Here is a 6,913-nt window from a genome sequence, read left to right on the forward strand (position 1 = left end):
ACCACCCATTTAACACAAACTACCAAGAATGAGTAAAGTTTCATTCAACCTTTATTTAAACAGGTTAGTCCCATTGAGCCACGAGGACTTTTGTAAATGAGTCCTTGATCCTTGAACTCCTCCACTTGAGGCAGAACCTCACCTTCGACCTGAAGAGAGCAATCCACCCTTTTCCAGTTCAGGACCATGGCCTCCGATTTGGAGGTGTTGATTCTCATCCCAGTCGCTTCACACTCAGCTGCAAAACATTCCAGTGAGAGCTGAAGATCATGGCACAATGATGCCAACAGGACCACATCATTTGCAAAGAGCAGATATGGAATCCTGTGGCCATCGAACCAGAAACCCTCTGCCCCCTGGCTGCACCAAGAAATTCTGTCCATAAAAGTTATGAACAGAATCGGTGATAACGGGCAGCCCTGGTGAAGTCCAACTCCCACCCTGAAGGGGTCCGACTTACTACCAGTAATGTAAACCAAATTCTTGCACTACTTGTATAGGGACTGAACAGCCCGTAACAACGGGCCCCCAATCCCATACTCATGGAGCGGGCCCGTAACAACAGGCCTCCGATCCCATACAGAGCACCCCCCACAGTGTACCCCAAGCAACACGGTTGAATGCCTTCTCCAAGTCCACAAAACACATGTAGACTGGATGGGTAAACTCCCTTGACCCTTCGAGGACCCTAGTGAGGGTAAAGAGCTGGTTCAGTGTTCAACGGTCAGGATGGAACCCAGATTGTTCCTCCTGTATCTTAGGTTCGACCAACGATCGGACTCGCTTGTCCAGTACCCCTGAATAGACCTTACCAGGGAGGCTAAGGAGATTGATGCCCCTATAATTGGAGCACACTCTCCGGTCCCCCTTTTTAAAGAGGGAATCACCACCCCAGTCTGCCAATCCAGTGGCACTGCCCCTGATGTCCATGTAACATTGCAAAGGCGTGTCAACCAAGACAGTCCCACAACATCCAGAGCCTTAAATAAATCAGGGTGACTCTCATCCACTCCTGGAGACCTACCGCTACCTCAGCAATCTCAGCCACGGTTATGCACATACCAGCCCCAAAGTCCCCAGACTCAGCTTCCTCCATGGAAGATGTGCTGGTGGTATTGAGAAGATCCGAGAAGTATTCCTTTCACTTTCCAACAATTTCACTGGTTGAGGTCAACAGCAGCCCACCTTCACTAAACACAGTGTTAGCAAAGTGCTGCTTTCCCCTCCTCAGTTGCCTGATGGTTTGCCAGAATCTCTCAAATGCGGCTGTGACATCCAATAGGACAAGCAGCACAGAATCACCGGTATCTGTGGATCTGAAGATGTCATTAAAAACCTTCAATATGGCATTTTCAGTGCTATGGAGAGGTTTAAAGCCAAATTGGAATAGCTCTAAGATGGCGTGATCCTCCAGGAAGCACTTCAACTGGGACTCAACTATTTTCTCCAGTATTTTAGAAACAAATGGGAGTCTGGAGACAGGCCAGAAGTTGGATACGACTGAGGGGTCAAGGTTAGTTTTTTCAAGAGAGGCTGGACAGCAGCATGTTTAAAGGTTTTTGGCACCACACCAATGGATAAACTACTGTTTACTATAGCAAGAATGGACAGACCTAGAGTGGGAAAAACCTCCTTTAGTAGTCGAGGGGGGACCACATCAAAGGAGGAACCAGAAGGTTTCAAGCTGCACATGACCTGCTCTAGAGAAGATGGATTGATGGGTTCAAAATGGTCAAATAGAGATATAGATTGAGGTGGGATGGATGGGTCATGAGTTTGAGGGGAAATGAGAGCATGGGTGGTCGCAATTTTTTCCAAAAAGAAATGTAAGAAGTTCTCGCACATCTTAGTCAAGGCTTCCAGAGATGATGGTTCAGTGAGGTGGAGAACAGAGTTTAGGGTAGAGAAGAGGACACGTGGGTTGTGAGAGTTTGATGTTATGATATCAGAAAAGTATTTGGATTTAGAAGCTTTTACTGCTTTCTGATAACGGTGCCAACTCTCTTTAAGTATTTGAAAAGAGACCTGCAGCCTGTCTTTCCTCCATTTGCGCTCCACCCTCCTACATTGCTGCCTAACAGCCTTGATGATGTTACTCAGCCAAGGTTCTGCTCTGAGTTTTAATTTTCTAATTTTAACAGGAGTGACATGATCCAGAGTCTTTAAGCAGATAGAGTTGAACTGGTATGTCAGCACCTCTGTGGTGGTGAGAATTACCGGGGGCTGACTTATCTTTTCAGAGTTGTAAGCATCTGTGAAACGTGCGGCATTGAAGTGGTTAATGGTCTGGCTGCAACGTGCAAGAATGCACGGCTTAGGAGTTAGATGGGGGAGGGTGATTTCAAACCGGACTGGCATGTGGTCTGAAAAAACATAATCACCAATTTCAAGATTACTAACAGTCACATCACATTTTAAAACAAGGTCCAACATATGTCCTCGCTCTTGGGTGGGACCGTTTACATGCTGAGTTATTTAAATGCGTCCAATAAATCTAAAAAGTCCTTAACCAAGGGCTTCTCCTGACAGCACACATGCAAATTCAAGTCCCCAATAATGAAAACATGATCATATTTTGGTGTGATTTCAGCCAAGAAATCAGAAAACTCATTTATGAAATCCTTAGACCGAGGTGGGCGGTAGACGAGCACATATTAATTCGGAGGCGAATGGCTGAGTTCAAAGACGCTCAGCTCAAAGCTGGCGTGGGAAACTGGGATGGGCAGTTGTTTACAGTCAACAGTTGATTTGAACATTGTTAATAATCCACCACTGCGCCGGCCTCACTGCCGCGGTATATTAAAATACAGACAGTTCGGTGGAAATAATTCCGTCAAGGCGCTGGACTCACTCGGAGACATCCAAGTCTCTGTGATGCAGAAAAAGTCCAAATCATGCTCTTGAAAGTAGTCCCTGAGGATAAAAGTTTTGTTGGTAATAGATCTTGCGTTGACCAAACGCATCCGGATACTGTTCAAAGTGGAGCAAGCAGCAGTGGAGTTTGCGCCAATGGCCCAAAGTTTTCAATAACAGCCTCTCCGGGACGGCCTGTGCGGCGCACCGGCCGACAACTCCCGTTGTTTACCTGGTCCGGGCACGCGGGAAGCTGATGATGGAAACCATGACTACCAGCTGAAGAGGAAGATGCAGCGCGCAGGGCTATGAGCTTTACCAGCCGCCCAACACATTTTCCCTGAGTTTATGTCCCAGATAAAAAAACGAACAAAACACAAGTAATCCGAACACCATCAGCAGAAGTGTATTGCAAGCCATGTACATGGGCACCATCTTACCAGAAGTCTAGTGTCCTCTTTGCTCCTGACAATCATGATGTTACTCTTTTTTGTATTATATGTAATATCAAAGTCCAATCCATACTGAGAGCAAACTCTAGGTTGGCGCTGTGCTTCCTGAAGTCAATAATTACCTCCTTGGTTTTTTTAATATTCAGAGCCAGGTTTTTCTCTGAGCACCAGGTTGCTAGCTCCATGATCTCCTGTCTGTAAAATGTCTCATCTGCCTTAGAGATTAGTTCGACCACTGTGGTGTCATCGGCAAACTTGACGATGACGTTGTTGTTGTGGGCCGGGCTGCAGTCATGGGTGTAGAGACAGTACAGCAGGGGGCTCAGCACACAGCCCTGTGGGGAGCCAGTGCTCAGCGTACGAGAGGTGGGGGCCAAGTCTTACAGATTGGGGCAGATTGGTTAGGAAGTCTTTTATCCAGGCGTGTGTGTGTGTGTGGGGGGGGGGGGGGGATTGTCCAATTTGTTTATAAGAATGTCTGGAATGATTGTATTAAAGGCCAAGCTGCTGTAATCCACAAAGAACATTTGAACATAGCTGTGCTCCTGTTCCAGGTGGCTCAGCGCGGTGTGGAGAGCTACTGCAATAACATCCTCTGTGGACCTGTTAGTGCGATATGCAAACTGGTAGGGATCAAAGTTTGGAGGGAGATGGTCCTTGATGTCCTGGAGAACCAGTCTCTCGAAACACTTCATGATTACCTGAGTGAGAGCCACTGGTTGATAATCATTTAGGCTGGTGATGGTAGGCATTTTCGGCACTGGGATGATAGTTACAGATTTTAAGCAGGGAGGGATGAGTGCCTGAGCCAGGGAGAGATTGAAAATTATGGTGAAGGTGAAGGCGAGCTGGAGCACACATGCTCTGAGCACCCTGCCATTTACTCCATCTGGGCCAGTAGCTTTCCTGGGGTTCACTGCTAGGAGCGAACATCTAACATCATGCTCCCGTACAGTGAGTGGAGTGGTGCAGTAACTGAGTGGGTGTGGTGGCAGGAATGGATCAGATGAGTGCTGCTGTAGTGCTTCAAATCGTGCTAAGAAGCAGTTTAGCTCCTCTGCTAGTGATGCACTCAGGTCTTCTGTTGTCACTTCACAGCCTCTATAGTTTGTTCTACACCTTCCATGAGTTGTTACTGGACAGATGGCAGAGCTCTGTCATCCGATCTGAAGGCACTATCGCGGGCTCTGAGGAGTGTGTGGGCCTGGCTGGTCATCCAGGGTTTCTGGTTGGGGTAAACCTGAATGTTTTTGACGATAGTCACATTTCCGATGCAGAACTTGATGTAGTCCAGTACCGTTCCTGTGTATGTTTTCATCTCCTGATGTTCAAATAAGTCCCAGTTAGTTTGTTCCAAACAGTCCTGTTGTTCATCGAGTGCATTACCAGGCCAGGTTGTAACAGTTTTTGTGATAGGACTCGCTCTGCATCTGAGGGGGGGTGTGAGCTGGGGGGAGTAGGAGGGAAAGATGGTCTGACTGCTCGAGGTGAGGGAGGGGTGTGGCTCTGTATGCGTGTTTAATGTTCGAGTAAACATGATCTAGTGTTCTCCCCTCTAGTAGTAACACTTGACATGCTGGTAGAATTTTGGGAGTACGGTCTTCAGATTAGCCGCGTTGAAATCTCCTGCAATTATATGAACACCATCGGGGTGAACCCGCTGCTGTTCATTTATGATGTTCAGCAGGAGAGAGAGCGCCGTATTTACATTAGCATCGGGTGGTATATACACAGCAGTAATTATCACAACTGTTAGCTCTTTCGGTAGAAAAAAGGTCGGCTTCTCACGGACATGTACTCAAGGTCTGGAGAACAGTGATTGTCTATAATTGTCCCATTGTTACACCAGTTCTCATGCACGTAAATACAGAGCCCCCCCACCCCTGCTCTTACCGGAGTCCGCAGTCCTGTCCCAGTGTAGCAGAGAGCGGCCTGCTAGCTGTATGCTAGCATCGGGTATCCCGGGGTGAAGCCAGGTTTCGGTGATAATCAGAACACAGCCGTCACGAACAGCGATTTCCAGTGAGTTGTAATTCCAAGTAATCCGTTTTATGCACCAGGGATCTAGCATTGGAGAGATAAAGGCTTTGTAGAGGTGGCTTGTGAGGTTGTGATCTTAGCCTTAGCATAACGCCAGACCTGCAGCCTCGCTTCTGCTTCCTCTCCCTTCTCCATCTGCACCATCTCCCAGGCCCGACAACAATCCACGGAGAGCTTGGAGATCTCGTTATGCTGTCTGGGATGTTGTGCGTGTAATGAAAGTCACTCGAAACAGGTATTTGGTGCTGCTCACCAATGTCCAAAAGGGTTTGGCATCCGTAGTTGTTTACAAACTCTGCAATGCAAACACGAAAAAAAGGACGTACAAAAACAACATTAAAAGTACATAAAAAGAAGTTGATACAGATTTTCACCATTTTATACACATAGACTAGTGAGCATACCAATTCACTAAGATTCTTAATAGTTATTTCGGTACTCCTTTTTTGTGCAATTTATAAAACAATTTTCCATGATTTACATGATCAAACGCTTTCGAGGCATCAATAAATCACATAAAATTGTGGTATTACGCCTATTGTATAAATCCAAGATCTCCTTTTCATTCAATTTTTTTTTTGAGGAATTTGTTTTGTTTCTTTTAAATGAATTAATAAAATAATAAAAAATACAATATTTTATACCAAAAGTCAGTGTTAAAACAAATAATCAACCAAATGCACATTTCCTTATGCTTGATGTTAAGATAGCACTAATATAGCATCAGCAGGAAAAGGACTGCTGTGATTCTATTTAAAGATACAGATGCTGAAAGAACTCATGAGAAATATTTTAATTATATGCAAAGAGCAATCAAATATGTGTGTCTCATTGTGCACACTTAACATTAAACTGTTTTATCCAGCCATTTAAAACTTCCTGATATATGCTTCAGCAAAAGTTGCAAAAAATTACATGTTGGTCTTTTTTTTTTTTTCCGAACAGGTTGTGACTGGTCCAACCCCAAGACGACGTCTCCTAAAACCAAAGCCAAGAAGAAGCAAACTAAAGAGAGCATGACTCTGCTGCCATGCTTTTATTTTGTGGAGGTACAAATTAATTGGATACATTTATACATTAGGCATGCATCAGGATATTTATACATTGGCTTTTAATTTACTAACTAGTAACCTGCATCACCAACTTTTCTGTATAAACATATCAACAGTGCATTTTCTCTTGATTGAATCACAATAAATGGGATATCCTTATGCATGCTCAATAATCCAGGTAGAAAAATCTAAAAAAGTTAAATCTGGTCCTCTGGACATTCAAAAAAACAAAACAAAGCAAATCAACAAAAAAATGAAGAAACGTTTCGTCTCTCATCCGAGAGACTTCCTCAGTCTGAGGAGCTGTATTCAGCTCAGTCTCTTAAATAGCACCGTCTCAGAGTGGATCAACCAGTTTTGCTGCTGACAACCAAAACCAGCTGATCACATGCTCAAGAAGGACCATCAGCCTAACAACGGATCATTAGCACACTGATGGCTGTTTATTGTTCACAGAGGGCTGAGTGATACTAGCAATCACAGCATTGTAAGAGGGGGACAGTTGAACCCGGAGGC

The 6,913-nt window shown here is 45.0% G+C and overlaps 1 long non-coding RNA gene across 1 annotated transcript in view; it reads left to right on the forward strand.

The window, feature by feature from the left end:
- Window positions 1-6,370, forward strand: part of LOC119427828 — a 7,797-nt gene extending 1,427 nt beyond the window's left edge. The window contains exon 3 of the long non-coding RNA XR_005187665.1: window positions 6,291-6,370. This is a non-coding gene — a long non-coding RNA (uncharacterized LOC119427828). The remainder of the gene's footprint in view (window positions 1-6,290) is intronic.
- Window positions 6,371-6,913: the final 543 nt, after the last annotated feature.

The sequence above is a fragment of the Nematolebias whitei genome, chromosome 21 (assembly GCF_014905685.2).
Source record: "Nematolebias whitei isolate Nwh7 chromosome 21, NemWhi1, whole genome shotgun sequence".
NCBI classification, from domain to species: domain Eukaryota; kingdom Metazoa; phylum Chordata; class Actinopteri; order Cyprinodontiformes; family Rivulidae; genus Nematolebias; species Nematolebias whitei.